Below are 19,199 nucleotides of genomic sequence, written 5' to 3' on the forward strand. Positions count from 1 at the left end.
TTAATTGATATAACTGAATTTGCAGTTTTTCTTACCGTTCTTTCTATGTATGTATGTATGTATATGTATGTATGTATGTATGTTGAGACAGAGCCCACTCTTGTCAGTCAGGTTGGACTGCAGTGGCATGATCATGGCTCACTGCAGCCTCAGTCTCCCCCGGCTCTGGTGATCCTCCCACCTCAGCCTGCCAAGCAGCTGGGACTATAGGTGTGTGCCCCCACGCCCGATCAATTTCCCTATTTTATGTAGAGATGGGGTGTTGCCATGTTGCCCAGGCTGCCCTCAAACTCCTGGGCTCAAGTGATCCACCCTCCTCGGCTTTCCAAAGTGCTAAGATTACAGGCATGAACCACCACGCCTGGCCTTCTTATTATTTTTAAATTGATAAGTTCACAAATGTATAGCATTCAAAAATATTTCTCTCTGCCTCTCTAATCTTGACATGTATTTACCAAAGGAACATATAATCTGTGCATTATTTGTTTGTAAAGTACAAAAGTAGTTCTAAACTGATATAAAATAGTGGTTCTCAAACTTTTTGATGTCAGAAGTATTTTACATTCTTAAAATTTATTGAGCACCCCAAAGATTTACTTTACAAAATTCTGGAAAATACAAACATACACAAGCACAGCATTCTGTCAACTGATAGCATGATGATATCATATGTCGCTTAGCCTCTGGAACGCTTCACTGTAGCTTTAGATAGTAAGAGTGAAACAGTCAAATAACAGCTTAGTTCTGTTATAAAAACAGTTTTGTTGTTGCAGAACTCAAAGGGTCTTGGTGTCTCCAGGGCTTCCCAGCAACACTTTAGGAATTTCTGTATAAATATGAAGTGGTAATAATAATAAATATTTTCAGAACAGCTTAAAGTCTGCAATGTAGTTTCACAAGTGCTTTCTCTTTGATTTCCCCCATAACACTGTGAGATTAATTAATATAGTCATGATAAGATTACATAAGTTTACAGGTAAGAAAAAATTATATTCAAGGAAATTGAGTGATTGTCTCAGGGAGACTCAACTAATAAAATTCACTCAGATCTTTTAATTTTAGAGCTTGTGATTTTTCCATCATATTGTATTTCCCCTTAAAAAATTTCTGTAAAACAAGGTTAATTGAGTTAAATCTAGTTCTGTCACAGCCTCTGGAGCTGAGGCGGATTTGAATTAGAACTGATGTCTCCGTTTAGATTATGAGTGATCTCGTGAAATCTAATGTGGTCCTGGGTGACACCTGAAAGTTGAATTTGGTTCAAGGTTAACCTGAAGATGGGGGGAGACTTCTTTAGATGGATCTTAGGTAGTTCGGGAATACACCTATCATGAACCTATATAATTCTGCTGCAGAATTTACCCGGACTCTTAGGCACAAATGGTTGACAACTGAGCTATACCACTGAGGGTCACTGGATACTTGAATAGACTTGCCACATCTTTCCTGGGCTGAACTGTTGCCCCTAACACTAGACTGAAATGGCCAATAGCCAGGAGCTAAAGTATCAAATACTATATGCCTGGGAGCTGCCCCTAGTGTATTTATTTCTTTTGAGGACTGCACTTTCTATACTGTATTTAAGTTTTAACCTTTGGGCAAATCAAAATGACAGCACCTGTACACCCTGTACATCAAAAGAGACCTGGTCAGAGGTCATTCTTTTTCTCTGTTGCTGCTCAGGGCTTTGATTCTTCAAGTATTAAACATGAAGACAATATGGATCACAGGTATAAGGGACACAAATATGTGCTGGGTAAGAAACTATAAATAACAATGTTAAATGCTCTTTGAAATGAATGAAAAGGAAGGATGAATTTATAGAGGTGGTATAAAACACTCCTTGACAATCTTCACTCTGCAGCACACTGAACTAGTTAGAAGAAATATAGTAAATGCTTTATTGAAATACAAAAATGGTAATATCTTCTAAACTATATCTTTGATGTTTCACTTATCTGCTAAAATAAAGCAAAATAAATAAAGCCACCACCTTGACAACCACAAAGCTCTCCTCTGTTGACTAGGAGGAGAAAGTCTCTGTTTCTTCACTTGACATTTAGGTGCTTTTTGTCAGACTTGTGTCATACTCAAAACCACGTTTTCTACTTGGTCTCATCTTCCCAATGAGCCCTACCTCCTTAAGCCAGGTTGACTTCTGTATTGTCCCACCCCACAGATTTTCACCTCTGCACTTTTGCTCATGTGACTCTCTCAGCCTAAGGGAGTCACATGAGAATGCACTTCATGAATCTATAATTCTGCTGTAATTCCTTTCCTCACTGATTTCTACCCATTCTTTAAGCCATTCTTTCCCACTCCAGTGAATAGCAATTTCTTCTTCCTCTAACCTTTTACAGTAGAGGATAGCAAACTTTTTCTTTTCTTTTCTTTTCTTTTTTTTTTTGAGACGGAGTCTCACTCTGTCACCCAGGCTGGAGTGCAGTGTTGCGATCTCGGCTCACTGCAAGCTCCGCCTCCTGGGTTCACGCCATTCTCCTGCCTCAGCCTCCGAGTAGCTGGGACTACAGGCGCCCACCACCATGCCCGGCTAGTTTTTTGTATTTTTAGTAGAGACAGGGTTTCACCATGTTAGCCAGGATGGTCTTGATCTCCTGACCTCGTGATCCACCCGCCTCGGCCTCCCAAAGTGCTGGGATTACAGGTGTGAGCCACCGCGCCCGGCCAACTTTTTCTTAAAGACAGTAAATATTTTAGTCTTGGTGGGCCATAGGTTTCAGTTGCAATATTGAGTTTTCTTGTTGTAAATAAAAACAGCCATAGACAATTCTTAAACAAATAGGTGTGGCTGTGTTCTAACGAATTATCTACAAATAATTTGCAATAATTATTTACAAAGGAGCTATATTTTGCCAACCCTTCTTCTAGAGCATCTATTGTGATTAGCAATACTTACCACATAATGTCTTCTTTTCTTATTGTCTTATGTGTTTATCCCATACTTGATCAACTAGACTATAAATTTCATGAAGACAACCATAACATTTTTTCTATTCCACACATCAATTCTGGTACATTAAACATGGTATGTATTCAGACATAGAGATATTTGTGATTGATTTAATTACCTTTAAACAATTTTTTAAATTTAAATTTTATTTTAGATTCAGGGGGTACATGTGCAGGATTGTTACGTGTGTGATGCTGCGGTTTGGGCTTCTAATTATCTTGTCACTCAAGTAGTGAACATAGCCTCTGAAAGGTGGTTTCTCCACCTTTGCTCCCTTCCCACTTCTGGATTCTCCAGGGTTTATTGTTCCTATCTTTGAGTGCAGGGCCCCTTTTATTTTTATTTTACTTTTTATTTGTTTATTTTGAGACTGAGTCTCACTCTGTCACCCAGGGTGGAGTGCAGTGGCACAATCTCGGCTCACTGCAACCTCTGCCACCCGGGCTCAGGCAATTCTACTGCCTTGGCCTCCTGAGTAGCTGGGATTACAGGCATGTGCCACCATACCCAGCTAATTTTTGTATTTTTAGTAGAGATGCGGTTTCACCATGTTGCTCAGGCTGGTCTCAAACCTCTGACCTCAGGTGATCCACCCTTCTTGGCCTCCCAAAGTGCTGGGACTACAGGCATGAGCCAACACCCCCAACCAAGAACACCTTTTAAAGACAAGAAAAATACTTAATTCCTCTTTACTTCCATTCTTGTGCCTTTTTGTTTGTGTACTAATTCTTTATGTTGTATTTATGTGTTGGGTTTTTTTTTTTTTTTTTTTTTTTTTTTTTTCCTGAGTGCAGGCATCACCTCTTGCTGATAGAATGTTTTACCTCTGATACAGTATATTACCTCTCTATGTTAAGGTATACAAAGATACATGTTAAAACAGATCAAGATAAATGCTTTAAGGTATATCCTCAGAAAAATATTTTGTGACTTATGTATTAGTCCGTTTTCATGCTGCTGATAACAAAAAAAGGTTTAATTGGATTTACAGTTCCACATGGCTGGGGAAGCCTCAGAATCATGGTGGGAGGTGAAAGGCACTTCTTACATGGTAGTGGCAAGAGAAAATGAGAATGATACAAAAGTGGAAACCGCTGATAAACTCATCAGATCTCATGAGACTTATTCACTATCATGAGAATAGCACAGGAGAGACCAGCCCCCATGATTCAGTTACCTCCCCCTGGGTCCCTCCCACAACACGTGGGAATTCTGGGAGCTACAATTCAAGTTGAGATTTGGGTAGGGATACAGCCAAACCATATCAACTTACTTGTTGGCAGAATGATTAGGATGAGGCCTCGTGCTTAGCCTGCCAACATAGCACTCATTTCTTAGGAGAACAAAGTACCATAAGTTGGGCTCCTGATAGAAAGCCTGTTGAGTTTTGCCATTTAATAAAATAGAGTACACAGTGTAATTTGTACATTGTCAAACTTCAAAGAACAATTTATAACAATAATGTTTCTATTTATAGTGTGCCACTAAGGAAGGGACGATAAAATGTCAAGTGTGACAGTGTCTACTGATTGACATTAAGGTCAGAAGGGGGGAATATTTCTGTTCTCAGCATTTTACAGTCAGTTGACACAACAGAGGGCAGAATACAATCAACTTTACATTCTTTTCAAAATTCAAGGCTTTGAAAAGGATAGTATTCTAGATGTTATATTTACCCAAGGGAAGCTGGAGTGTAAAAACAGAAACAATTGAAAACTGCATGTTTCTAGTTTTTTTTTTTTCTGTTAGCCTCAAGAAAAATTCTGATAAATGTGGTACAGTCACAGGTTTTTATTCATGCTGTATTGTAACCATATATTTGGATATGTTAGCTGTTCATTTCAAATACTACACCCACGTTTTCTGGTGACATAGATGGGGTCATAGTAGATGAATGGTAAGCCATATGATTTGTAGAACTGATGAAGGGGTGAAAGAAAGTATAGCCATCCCAGGTGACACAAGAAGATACTCAGCTCAGATGCCTCATCTTGGAATATGAATTAGCATGGTTCACTGGTAACAAAGAATGGTTATGCTGATCATATGAACAATCTGATATGTGTCAGCTACATCTCTTTGTAATAAAATAACACAGAGCTAAGTATAGAAATAAGTCATTCTCTTGCCACTGTGTGGGATTAAATGCTCAACTTTGTGTATGCATTTATTACCTTCTAGAATCTTCACATGTTGCTAAAATCATAGAATTTCTGAAAGTCGTATTTCCACTCACATCCTCTGACAGGGTATTGCTTTCAAAAAGCAAAGCAGTGTTTGGTTGAGCTCAGTACAGTGGGCCAGGTACTGATGGGTACCAATCGGAGCTTGAAATTTAGAACTAGGGGCTTTCCTAAGTGCAGTGCAGTGCAGTGAGATCATCTTGTCTAGGAGGTAGGAGATGAAATGTTTTAATGCTAGCTTGTGTAGAAGACATTACTTTTATTACCATCTAGGGACCATCCAGAGGCATATTGAAATATCATCACCTCTCACCCACACATAGGAGTGACTTTGCTCATGGAATAGCTATTGTTAAAGCTAACTCGTGGGAATAAAAACACTGAACTCCTTCAAAAGCAGCCACACACTATAGGAAACCAGACACCTACCCAGAGAACTCAAGTGGCATGGAAAAGCTTCAGCAGTCTCCATATAGAGCCTAAGAGGCTAAGAACTATTCATTCTTTCACTACTAGTTATTGAGCTCCAACTCTCTGCCAGGGGGTGGACCATACAAGACAGACATAACTCCTGTGCACACAGAGCATATATTATGACCACATAATTTTGTGAATACAGTTTTCTTAAATGCAATAAAGGAGGAAGAGTACAAAGTGTTCTGCAAGTCTGCAGTACAGGAAATTGACTTGACCTAGTTTGGAGTGGGGTTTGGAGCAGAAAAATTCCCTTGAGGCAGTGACATTTAAGTTGCAAACATGAGTATGACTAGAAATTAGACTGAAATGGGGGTGGGAAGAAGGAGCAAGTGTTTCAGAGATAGAGGATCAGACTGTGAAAGTTTGAGAGGAGCATGGTAATACTCTGAATCTATAAGAATGCTAGTTGGGCTTGGAGTTGGATTAGGCTAAATCCTTTTTTTTTTTTTTTTTTTTTTTTTTTTTTTAGTGTTCTGGTCAAGGGAGATTTTTTTCTTTTTTTCTGAAGAAAGAATAACATGCCAGAATTACTAACATTATTCTAATAAAATTATATATTCACAGCTCCCTAGAGTATAAAGCTAAAGACTTTGTCTCTCTAACTTTGTTATTTCTAATTGTTACTGTTTTCATCAATCCTAGTTTGATAATTATTAATACAATTGTATGACTTTTTAAGTTTCTGAAATGTTTTTAACCTGTTTTACATATATCATTTCATTCAGTTCTCACAATATGAACAAGAATCACAGTGTCCAGGATCCCTCTCTGGGGGATGGAGGACATTGGCACAAACCTCACAGTTTTGTATTAGACCAATTCTAATGTTTACAATGAAAATCAGATGATGGATGTTAACAAAAAAACATGTTTGATTTATCAATCTAACCATGGGAAGTTTCTTTTTCTTATTTCTAGGAAGTTATAAACCAACCATACCAATGAAATCATCTTTTTTTCATTGAATAGCATTACATAGATCTTTTAAGAAATATTTATTCATTACTTTTTCTTAGATGCTACTAAGAGACAGAATCATCTAAGGGACAGAGGTAGAATGTGAGAAAATTGATCTTTCTTGGAGGAAGGCAGGTAGACTGGATGACCACTTAAGATTTCTTTAGCTGTGTGTTTCAGTGGCTCAAGAATTCTTCTGTTTAAAGAAATATGAACTGGTTTGCGTATCATTGTGCATGATTTAGTATTGATGTGGCTTATACAGGGATGATTTAATATTGTTAATGTACTAACAGAGTATATTAATCAACTAATAGTATTTAAAGAGATAGTGTATGAAAAATTAAGCAGAATGAAAAGCAAAGCATGGAAGAATCTACTTTAGCCGTGTCTCTTATTATGTATTATGGCCTTGTTTGATACATGACCATAATAAAGCATTGCCATTCAATTAGAGTAAGTTAACTTTAAAATTAATATTGTGCCTATGCTTGATTCAATTTAAAGGGGTGAAGAAAGGGAAGAGAATTTTGAACCATTCACTATGCATTAGCTCCAGTGACAGAATATAAATCATAGTAAGTCATGGGCTTCTGCCCAGTTCTGATCTCTGTGTGGTGCATGTCAATGTCAAACTTAAAAAATGTGCACTTTGGTTAGAGCGGCATGCATTTGGTAATTGGACAGAAGTGAGTGGAATGAATCGGAGGTTAAAGTCTAGCCCTTTGGAAATGTTTTGACACTTTACCCAGGAGCTTGCATTTATTAATAGTAATGGTTCCTAAATTTTTATTTTGGCTGGCTTTCTGATTATATTGAAAGACTCAGAAGGAGTGATGAAAGAAATGCATTAGTGAAAAGTAGTAAAAAATTACCTTTGACATCTCTAACACATGGACCAAGTCCAGATGGTTGATAAAAACGCATAAATCAATAGACACGAATATCCCCTTAAATCTTGTCTTTCATGTCCAATATTTAATTCTTCCCATTCCTAATATGAAGATAGGAATTCCATTATCACTAAGAAAATCCACTCTGGGCATCCAAGTCGATATTTCTAAAAATTCACTCATTATTAACTAATGAATAGTTCAAATTAGGGAAATAACTTGCGTATGTGTTAGTGTATGTGTAGGGGGAATACTCAACTAAAGAGGAGAAAGAGAAATTAAAATGTAAGTTCTTACTGTGTGCCAAGTACTTTGTTAGATACTTTTTCTAGTTTATAAATAACTAGTAAATGTGTTTGTCTGAAAGTATTTGACATTGTGTAATACATATGTACTATCATATTTTTACATTGGTAATGTGATCCTACAAGACTAATTAGCTAAGATATTACCATGTTGGTCAACATTTTTTGTCGGGGGTTGAATCAGGGCAAAACAATATCGTCTGAGCATTAAAAAGATGCATCATATCACTACAGCTTGTTCTTGCTGCTTCTGTAGTGAAAGGCACTGTAAGGGAAAGGACATTTGTCTATGCTGTATATGTACATAACCCATGTACAATGCATATTGCACAAACATATACTAGCAGTTTAGTGAAAGTCTGATCCTGAAGCATTAACACTTGTTAACATTTTTATTTACTTTATTAAATTTAATATTCTTAATTCTTTTTGGCTTTTTGTATGTGGAATCACCAAAACAGACGAGTTTTTGGCAAAAACTTTGAGAAAAATAAGTAAATTCATTCAATGAGTAGGATTGGGAAGCCATTTTGCATGAAGCTTATGTTGAGAATGGATTTGAATAGAAATCTAAATTTCTGCAAATAGAAATTTGATGGGACCACTGGGAAGTAAGTAGCAAAGTGGGGAAAGAAATGGAGGATTTGTATTAGTTTAGTGGAATGGAGGCTGGACAGTGAGTTTGTATCAGTACAGAAGTGGGAAGAAAAAATGAAAGTAGGCCTTTAGATTCAAGAGAAAGTTGCAGAGAAAAAGTCCAGAAGATGAATAGGAGAGAGAGAAGAAAAGACTCAGTTCAAGTTGTCACTTATTTTCAGGTTAGGTATTCATTTTCATGACTCAAAGATATAATAGCTTCCAAATCTTCATCAGTGGCCAAGTTGGAGTTACACCAATTAGAAATACAGTAATCTGGAATAGGTCAAAATGAGTGTTGCTGGTGCTTGGAGACAGTTCAGATATGCATCCCTAATAAATTCTGAAATAGGAATATAGGGTGACTCTTCTAAGAGTACAATTTAATAAGTTAGAACAGAGATGGATAAGGTCAGCTTTCGGATAAAATGACCCCAGAGTCAGTAGGGTATATAGTAACTAGATTGGACATTAACATATTTGAAAATAGAATATGCATTGGTCAGCATTGCAAACATAGAAAAAGATGAGTTGAATTCATTCAGCCAAACAAATATATATTGAATGCCTTCTGGGTGCCAGAGGCTATAGTGATGAACAAGACAGGCAATATCCCTGATCCCTCAGAGGTCTTACAGTCGTAGAGGCCAGTGATGGCATAATGTGGCTGAGCATTGTCCAGGAGAGAGGCTGCCGGTGATACTATTGTCCATTGCCCAGAACACCTCTCCTTTGAAGACAGAGACAGCAGGCATTTTTGCCTATTATTACAGACTTAAATCATCTCACAAATGCCCTTTTTTTCTGAGACCATGCTAACTCTACAAGTTTCTGATCATAATTTGGATTCTTTGATGTGTCTGCCTATTGAGAAAGAATACCAGAGTCAAGCAAATATGAGGGCTTTGGTTCTGGTGATGTTTACATTTTTCTTTTAAAATATGGCCATTAGTATTCTGTGTGTTACATCAGTCTACTGTGGGTATATCCCTAAGGGCTGAACCCCTTCTTTGACTTCTGCCACAGTCAGATTTTTGAGTCTTGAAGGCTGGGAGCCAGATCCTATACTATCATAACTTTCTTGAGAAATAGCCAGCTGGGCTCATTGGTGACACTCAAAATCTGTGTTAGCTGTTCTTGTTTTGACTTAAAATTTCTGAAAGGATGGCTGGGTGCAGTGCCTCACGCCTGTAATCCCAGCAGTTTGGGAGGCCAAGGCAGGCAGATCACAAGGTCATGAGATCAAGACCGTCCTGGCTAACATGGTGAAACTTTGTCTCTACTAAAAATACAAAAAATTAGCCGGGCGTGGTGGCAGGCGCCTACAGTTCCAGCTACTCGGGAGGCTGAGGCAGGAGAATGGTGTGAACCTAGGAGGTGGAGCTTGCAGTGAACCGAGATCGCATCACTGCACTCCAGCCTGGGCGACAGAGTGAGACTCCATCTCAAAAAAAAAAAAAAAAATTCTGAAAGGAGTAGGTCTTATTCAGTTTCTCCAAGTAATATTGAACATGTATCTGAGAGATACTGCTTTCAAAGGAGTGATAGAATAGATACGTTTATCTTTTCTTGTTTCCTTATAGTGGTTCCCTCGTGTCATTTCTTGATCTCATGCCAGATGTCTCTTGCCTCAGGTATGTCTGGCAAAGGGCCAGCTCATAATCTTATGGGATGTCTTTCAACTGTTCAGGGTATGGAGCAGTCTCATGATATGTTAATTTGCTTTTGACATCTGGTTCTTATCCATCTGCTTAGAAGTCTGCTGTTACTATTTGATTACCAACAAAGCCAACCTCAGACTATCTTAAAAAAAAAAAAAAAGTCAACCTGAAGTTATTTCCACTTTTCTGAAGTGATCTGAAGTAGAACAACAGCTAATTATTCTTTAACAAACTAGCAACCTCTGTGCTTTGCAACCTCAGCCTTTTCTTGGTATCAGCGTTTTTCTTTTTTTTATTTTTTAAAAAACAATTATTCCATGAAAATACTTGAATAGATTTCTGGCAGGTGACCTTTGCCCTTTGCAGATCCCTGTGCTGTTTTGATTTTCATGCCTTAAATGGCATGCCACAATGAACTTGCTTGAAGAAATTAATAGTAACACTCTACTTTTAACACTTTTCTGTAAGATGGTGAAAATACTTGGGTATATGTGGAAGTTTAGTTACTTACTTTTTAAAAAAAAATAGTGATATAGTAGGGTGTCTAAAACTTTAAAACTTTTTGTTTTGTTTTTCAAACTTTTGGTTTAGCAGTACAACCTTGTTTTCAGATAAAATATAAAGAACCTGATATAATAAAGTGATAAAACTAGAAATATTCTAGATGAAGCCTGAATGCGTCAGCAAATTGGGTGGAGTCCTGGCTTAGAACTGCATAAACCATGACTTCAACATCTAAAGTTTAGAATTTCAATATCAAATGCTACTAATGAGGAGGATCATGAGAAATAAACAGAATAAGAAACAGAATATTATTTTGCCATATGTAGATGGAGGAACACTTTGAAAAGCCCACCAAAACAAGTGGGATATTAGTAAAAAGGCTAAAATGAGCCTAGAAGCTATAGCAAATTGGTAGCTGAGCAAGCCATGTGGTAGTGGGGGCATTAAGAATGATGACCTGATATTGCTTTAATGGGAATGCTAGTTACAGATTGCAGAGGAACAGTAATACCAGACTAAAAAAAGCCTTTGGGGGTACTTCAAATTGTATTAAAATTAGAATGATTCTTTTTGAGCAAAGGAATCAGACATAGCAGGACTCCAAAAATAATGACAAAGTTTAATACAACTCATTTATCCTCTATAATGGGCTAGACATGGTTCTAGGTATGTTTATATTATGTAGTGTACTGAAAGTAATGCTGAAGCTAAAACTAAAAACATGGGTTATTAATATGCCCCATAAACGTGCCAGATGGGAATCACTAGCATTCTGTTATTTATTAATATGTGGGACAGTGATACAAAGTGACATTATATATATAAAAGAATTGAGATTTATTCTTTTCATTTGGAATACTGGTCTTTTTTTATGGACAGTACTAGCAGAGAGTTTGGAATATATATAGATATCTATGTATGCAGAGACCAATAAATTCCATTAAACATCCTAATTGTCTCTCAGATTTACTGCACACGTTAATGCCTAATACTTCATATCATGGGAATATTTAATGCCAGGTTCATTCTATTTTTAGCTAAAGCTTACTCATTGCCAAGTGATGATATGTTTTCACCCATAAAATATAATGCTTGATGATACTTTGCTCATATTGTGCTTATTCTCTTTTGTCTATAACATCCCCCAAAGCAAAACTCCTCTGCCTCTTAAATTTTCCTCAAGTTATTGCTTTAATTCATTTGTCATCATCTCCATAAAACTTCTAGAAATAATAGTTTCTATCACTCAGTATTTACTTCTCAATGCACTGCAGGTTTTCTTCTGCATCTCCAGTGCTTAATAAAAGTACTCACTTTAGAGCCATTATTGGTGACCTGCTAAACACCAGGTCTGGAGTGTCTTTGCAGCCTCTGTGCTACTGCTCATCCAACCATCAGTTTGGTGCTTGTCTTGGTCCATTGCAGTATTTTGCTGTAATAAATTATGACACACTGGGCGGATTATAAACAATAGAAATTTATTTCTCACAGTTCTGGTGGTGTGAAGTTCAAGGTCAAGGTACCTGCAGATTCAGTGCCTGTTGAGGACCATCTTCTGGTTCCTAGAAGGTGTCTTCTTGCTGCATCCTTACATAGTAAAAGGAAAAGGCAGCTCTCTGGGGACTCTTTTAGACGAGCACTAATCCCATTCAGGAGAACTCTGAATTAGATTCCAAAGGCTCCACCTCCTAATCCCACCAAATTAGAGATTAGATTTCAACATATGAATATGTTGAACATATGCTTAATACATATGTTATTATATGTATAATACATATGCTTAAACATATTCATATGTTGAAACCTAATCAACATAATAGGTTGGTGATGGTGCCTTGAAGTGTGACACAAACACTGAGACCATGGCAGTGCTATTTGCCTTGATGTCACTCTCCTGATCTGCTCTTTCTCCTTCTTTGGCTACTTGCAGTCTCTTTCATGGACTCTCCTTCCTCTGTCCATTAATGTTCCCTGAATGTGGGTCCAAATCTTCAGTCTTTATAGTTTTTGCCTTAGTTTGGGACTCATCACCTCTCACCTGGTTTACTGCAGGGGACTCCTGATATCCTTATAGCTTGTTGGGCATAAGCCTCTCCCACCTGTTCCACATCATACAACATACTGTGGGAAGAGCAGCTGTCCATTAAAACAAGGCTGGTCTTTCACTAGATTACTTAAAACATCCATTGCCCAGTGGATCAGCTGAAAAAAATTCTTGCATGGCATGCAAACCCCCTCAGAGACCAGCTGTCATTTTCTGTTTCTGTCTACGTTCTTCTACTCTCCTCCCTACACCAGACGGAATGGCTGCCTCTGCACTTGTGTTCCTGAGCTGTCCTCCTCTCTCTGTCTAGCAATATCTAAGGTGTTTAATCCCTGCCTGCCTTTTTCTTTTCGATACAGCAAGGGTAACTGTAATGTCTATATTAAGGGAAGATTGTTATGGTCAAAGGAAATAGGGCCTATGTAACTGCTTTATTTTCTACAAGCCTCATAAACTGATCTATACACTTTCATGTGGTTCTTGTTATTAGATCACTTTGAGGTGGGCTTGGGGGAATTTGTGGAGGATACTCAGGAAACCCATAAAGATAATTAAAAGTTTAAAAATTAGAATAATGAAGAACGGGGAAAGGAACAATTATTCAGCCAGGAGAAGGAAAAGCCTGAAGGGAGATATAAGAAAGAAAAATTATTTCCTAGAGGATAGACTTAGACTATCCTCCATTAATAGTGAGAAGAAAGCACAGCAAAGCATGTAGGATTTATGCTTGCTGTAAGGAACATTTCCCACATTAAGGGAATCGGCTATCTTGAATAGTTTATTCATTAAACTCCCCAAATCTGTTCATCTATAGGTCAAAAAAGATATATTTTCTTCTGTCTAACCCATGTAGGTATGAAGAGGCCTGAATGTGGAGAAGTGAGTTAGGTGATTTCTTGCAGTTCTTTTTTTTTTTCTCCTCAGTAAGTCATTCTTTCATTCTCTCTCTCTCTCTACCTCTATCCATCTCTCTAAATGTCTGTCTCTGGCTTTCTTTCTCTTTGTCTCTGTAATACTATTTCTGCCTCTCCTTTTTCTTCCATTTGTTCTCTTACCTTTCTCTCACCATTTCTGAATACTTTTTCATTTGAGCTCCTATCCTCCAAGCCCTAATATACAGTACAAACAAAAGGTTTCAGAAATAGTACAAACACCACTATTCTACCTTTTTTTTTTTTTTTTTGGTCTTAGGTTCCTTGTATTTTTTGGTTGGCATTGTAAATATTTTGGGTAAGCGGATGATATAGTTTGGTTGTGTCCCCACCCAAATCTCATCTTAAACTATAGTTTCCATAATCTCCACTTGTTGTGGGAGGGACCCGGTGGGAGATAGTTGAGTCATGGGGGTGGTTACCTCCATGCTGTTCTTTTGATAGTGAGTGACTTCTCATGAGATCTGATGGTTTTATTAGGAGATTTTTTTCCTCCTTTGCTCTGTACTTTTCCTTGTCACTGCCATGTGAAGAAGGACATGTTTGCTTCCCCTTCTGCCATGATTGTAAGTTTCCTGAGGCCTCCCCAGCCCTGCTGAACTGGATGTCAATTAAACCTCTTTCCTTTATAAACTACCCAGTCCTGGGTATGTCTTTATTAGCAGTGTGAGAATAGACTAATACAAAGGAAAATTTTTATTTTATAGAGTTAAGGAGAGAGGCATTTTTATGATCACTTGCTTTATATTATTTTATGAGGTCTTCTTTCTTCTGCACATTTATCAGCATAACTCCATATCTTTTTTTTTAGAGGAATTTTTCCTGTAACTTACGGACAACACATTTTGCCAGTTAACTATTAAGGTCCTTCATTACATGATATTGTAATGAAGTCTGAGGGAAGAAGATGTTAATCAGTACCATTACTCTGGGGAGCAAGAAGCACCACAGAATGCCCTGCTGAACTTTGAGGTGTATCTTTGTAGGTTCAATTTCTAACCATTGCGTTTAGTAGGTTGTACATGTTTCCTATGTTATCTTTCTACTTATGTGTGTAATTCCTGACTTTCTTTTGATGATGTTGGTGGCAATCTGTCTCTCATTAACTTTGCTTCATATTTTTCCTCTATTATTTTTTCAGTTCTTCTCATTCCTTTTTAATGTTTAGCCTTTTGGGGGCAGATTTCATCATTTACTGTGATTGGCTTCTCATGGATGCAGTCCTGTTACTTGGCATGCTGATGGATCCCAGCACCTGCTACTGGAATCCACACAACTATGAGGTGACAAATGTTAAACTTGTATTCTTTGTGGGAAAGTCATATGGCTGAATCAGTACCATCATTTTTCTTTTCTCTTGAGCAGCTACAATATCTCATCTTTGACTTTTTATCTAGTCTTCACTAGATTTTCCCCTCAAGCACTTTTAAAACATATAGATAATTGAATTTTGTTCCTGTTTTTTTCTCACTAACTTTCATGTCATAGTTGAAGAGAACTATGTAATGTTCATTATCGCAATTTAATTGTGAACCAAGAAACCCCTGAATTAAAACTTTACAGTATAAACTCTAATAAGAAGAGTGAAACTGGCACTTCTGGAAAGCAAGAGAGAGGAGCAGTGGTCATTATAAGCAAGATATGGAGTTAACAGTTTGTAAATGATCACTCGTTACTACTATTTCAACAGCTGCTGTTAAATGGAAGCTATCCTGGAAAACTTATTTGGAACTGAGTGTAAATATTGTTGCTATAAAGTAGAATGATTAATTAGTATATTAACTATAACAGGAATATAAGGTCATTTAAATTACAGCTTTGGGTTTCCTCCCTCCCTTCATCTCTCCATTCTTCTTTTTTCTCTCTCCATTCCTCCTTCCTTTTATTTTTTTAACAAATATCTTCAGCATACACAATCTGATCAATCAAAATTATATCAGGCTTAAATATTTCAGTCAACTGGTAATTAGGGTTTTTTTTTTCTGTCATAAATATTTATTGAGCACCTACCATTGGCTTGCTTGGTGAGTTAGTAAATTACCTTATTTATTTAAACGTATTTAAGTCCCACAAAGGCCCTGTGACTGGTATTATTGTCTCCATTTTTCCTTAACTTATTTTCCTTCTCCAACACTTTTCCTTTTTGTGACTCTGAGTTCTGACCTATGTACTTTTTCTTCTGTCTGAAGAACAACTTTTAACATTTCTTGCAAGGCAGGTCTACTGGCAACAAATTCCCTCAATTTTTGTTCGTCTGTGAATGTCTTTATTCTCATTCACTTTTGAAGAATAACTTTGCAGGGTACAGAATTCTAGATTGGTGTTATTTTTTTCTCTCGCAATGCTTTTAACATTTCACTCCACTCTCTTCTTGCTGTATGGCTTCTGAGGAGAAGTTAGATGTAATTCTTATCTTTACGCCTCTGTAGGTAAGGTAATTTTTTCCTCTGGGTTCTTTCAAGATTTTTAAAAAATGTATTTTCTGTAGTCTGAATATGATATGCTTAAGTGTAGCTTTTTGGCATTGATCCTGCTTGGTGTTTTCTGAGCTTCCTGGATCTGTGGTTTGGTGTCTGACATTAATTTGGGAAAATTCTCCATCATTATTGCTTCATATATTTCTTCTGTTCCTTTCTCTCTTTCTCTTTCTGGTAGTCCCACTAAGCTTACATTATACCTTTTATAGCTGCTCCATAGATTTTGGATGTTCTGTTCGATTTTTTTTCCAGTCTTTTTTCCCTTTGATTTTCAATATGGTAAGTTTCTATTGACATAGCCTCAAGGCCAGAAAGTCTTGCCTCAGGTGTTCCTAGTTTACTAAGGAGCTTATCACAGGGAGTCTTTATTTCTGTTACACTGTTTTTGATCTCTAGAATTTTAAAATTATTTCTATCTCTCTGCTTACATTACACATTCATTCTTGCATGTTGTCTACTTTCTCTATTAGAATCTTTAGCATATTAATCAGAGTTCTTAAAGAAAATTTCTTGTTTGATAATTCCAACATTCCTGACATATTTGGCTCTGATTCTGATGCTTTTTCATTTCTTCAAAGTGTGTTTTTTTGCTTTTTAATATACCTGGTAATCATGCATTGGATAAGAGAAACTGCAGTAAATCGACCTTTACTAATGTGGTGGTAAGGTGTGGGAAGAGTGGAAATGTTCTATAGTCCTATGGTTAGGTCTCAGTGTTTTTAGCCCTTGGACTGTGAAGTTGAAAAGTGCTTTTTAGTCTCCTTTACCAACCTCCTGGCCCCTGGGTGGGACAGGATGGGTGGAGGGGTCTAGAGTTGGATATTTGCCTTCCCTGGGTCAGATAGGCTCTGATCAAATCCCAATAAGGTTAGGCATCATAAAACAGTTTCTCTTGAGGGCAGGTCTCGTGAAGACCAGAGTGCTCTGTCATATTCCAAAAGGAGTGTTTTCCCCTGCTGAAAGTATAAGGGCATTTTAAAGCAATTTTCACTCTGAGACCCTGGTAAAGTTTCAGGAAGTAAAACTTCTAAATTTTGGGACTTTCCTATTACTTGGTCCCTGTGGAGATTTTAACTCTCAGATGTGTCCACACTGAGCCTCTAGCAATTTATCAATTACAGTTCAGGTTTTTCTGTCCTGGCACTGGTTCCCTTAGAGGTTTCTACTTAAGGGTTTCTTCTCTATTAAGTTGCAATTTTCTGTATTCACCTGTCTGTCTTTCCAGTTTTGGGGGCAGCTGCTTGCACTTCTCTGACAAATCCAAGAAAAGTTGTTGATTTCTTGGCTTGTTCACCTTTGTTTACTTGCTGTTAGGATGGCATAATGACTTCCCAGCTCTAGTCTGAAAGAGGAGCTTGGTGAACCGAAAACCTTGTCTATTATTTCTATTTAAATATATGAAAGCAGGCACAGTTTTCAACAAGGCTGAGTAACTTGCTTGAGGTCACACACAAATATAAGGGATGCAATCTAAAGTTTTAAAAAATTGAACTCCAATTAAAGAATATATTTTAGCTGTTACAGTTGGTCTTTTGCTTTGAGTGACAATTACATATTGTTGTTACTTTGAATGACAGTTATATATCTGGGTGCCTATTGGTACAAACAGCATTAAGGTTCAGTTAAACAGGAGAAATAAATTTTTGAGATCTATTGCACAGTATAGTAACTATATTTAACAAAAAGGTATTGTATACATAAATTCATAACATCACTTTCTACTCCATAAATGTATACAAATATAATTTGTCAATTTTTAATAAAAAATTAAACAAAATTACATATCTGGGAGCATACATTTGAATTATGGGAAAATTCTTCTATAGATTACATAATCTGAATTAATAATTGATACCACAGAGTTACAGATATTGAGTGTTTCACATGTGGAATAAAAAATGAATTCCAATTATAGTGAATAGTACATTGAACATTTCTTATCTCATTTTTGAGCTTAGTTTCTTTCATGGAAATGTATACATATATTTCCTATGTAAAACAGTTTATAAAGTACTTTATTATTTTTGAATCTCTTTTCTCTTTTATTGCTATTATACTACTAACATTGCATTCATAAGAGGTCATCCTTCAGATGGCAGTCAGGATGAATGATTATTTGGCTGTCCATCAGTAAAGTTGATGATGGTATAATTTTAAAAACAAACAACAATACTCAACTTACTAGGGGTCAGGTACAAAGTTTAAGTGCTTTATAATAAATTATCTCACTTAGTTCTTAAAATAACCTTATATATAAACTGTCACCAATTTCTACTGTAAAACTAGGAAAATTGAAATTAAAAATTAACTTTCTCTTATTTCCCAGGGTTGGTAAGATGTGGGGCAAGGATTTGAACCTAGCCTCCTTGGCTCCAGGGCCCACAGTGTTAAAAATAACTCCATGTGTATTTGTCCAATTAACACATTCCCTTTTAAGAAACATTTATTTGTGACCAGCGTCAAAAGAGGGGAATAATTAGTCTCAGGTTTACATTATCTACTTTTTTAGAAGAGAAATAAAAATTCACTTAGAACCTAGACTCTTCTTGCTTTACTGCACAGTGGTTTGAGAGCATTGTCACATTCAATTAAAGACTCATTCACTGTGTCACTGTATTTTAATGTGAGTTGACATGGAGATAGGAAACATAATTTTAATATTAAAAATTAACATATAGTAGTGAAGGGTAAACAGCACAGACTGAATTTTTAATTTTTCAACTATTTCTAATGAAGAATATTTATCACCTTCCAATTATGAATTTACATAACATTTCTTCCACAAGAAACATTATTTTACTCCTTTCATGATCATTTTGAAATGTACAATTTTCAAATCAACTTTTCGGAAAACAACTTTGTTTTCTTTGTGGAGAGATGGCAAGAATTATATCCACAAAACTTTTTGTTTTCATATTCTGGAAAAGTAGTATGCAGTCATTGTGGAATAGGGCTTTTAAAAGTTGCTCATGTCCTGCACTGAACCAATTGAATAACACAGCAAAAGAGCCACCAGTGTCTGACCTGGCTTCTACAGACCAAATAAACCCTTTGTATGTTTGTTTATTTTCATCTATAACTGTGTTTGCTTATTTTTCATTCTGACACTTTTTGTAAAATGAGTAAAATCTTCTCAACAGTTTATACTTCCACAGATCT

The 19,199-nt window shown here is 36.7% G+C and overlaps 1 protein-coding gene across 1 annotated transcript in view; it reads left to right on the top strand.

Moving 5' to 3' along the window:
* The window catches only part of LOC112617259 (transmembrane protein 117), a gene marked incomplete at its 3' end in the record, with an annotated part of 550,259 nt that overhangs the window by 250,682 nt on the left and 280,378 nt on the right, over window positions 1-19,199 (top strand). The gene's annotated exons all lie outside the window — the stretch shown is intronic.

This window comes from Theropithecus gelada, unplaced genomic scaffold (assembly GCF_003255815.1).
Source record: "Theropithecus gelada isolate Dixy unplaced genomic scaffold, Tgel_1.0 HiC_scaffold_15987, whole genome shotgun sequence".
Lineage (NCBI taxonomy): Eukaryota > Metazoa > Chordata > Mammalia > Primates > Cercopithecidae > Theropithecus > Theropithecus gelada.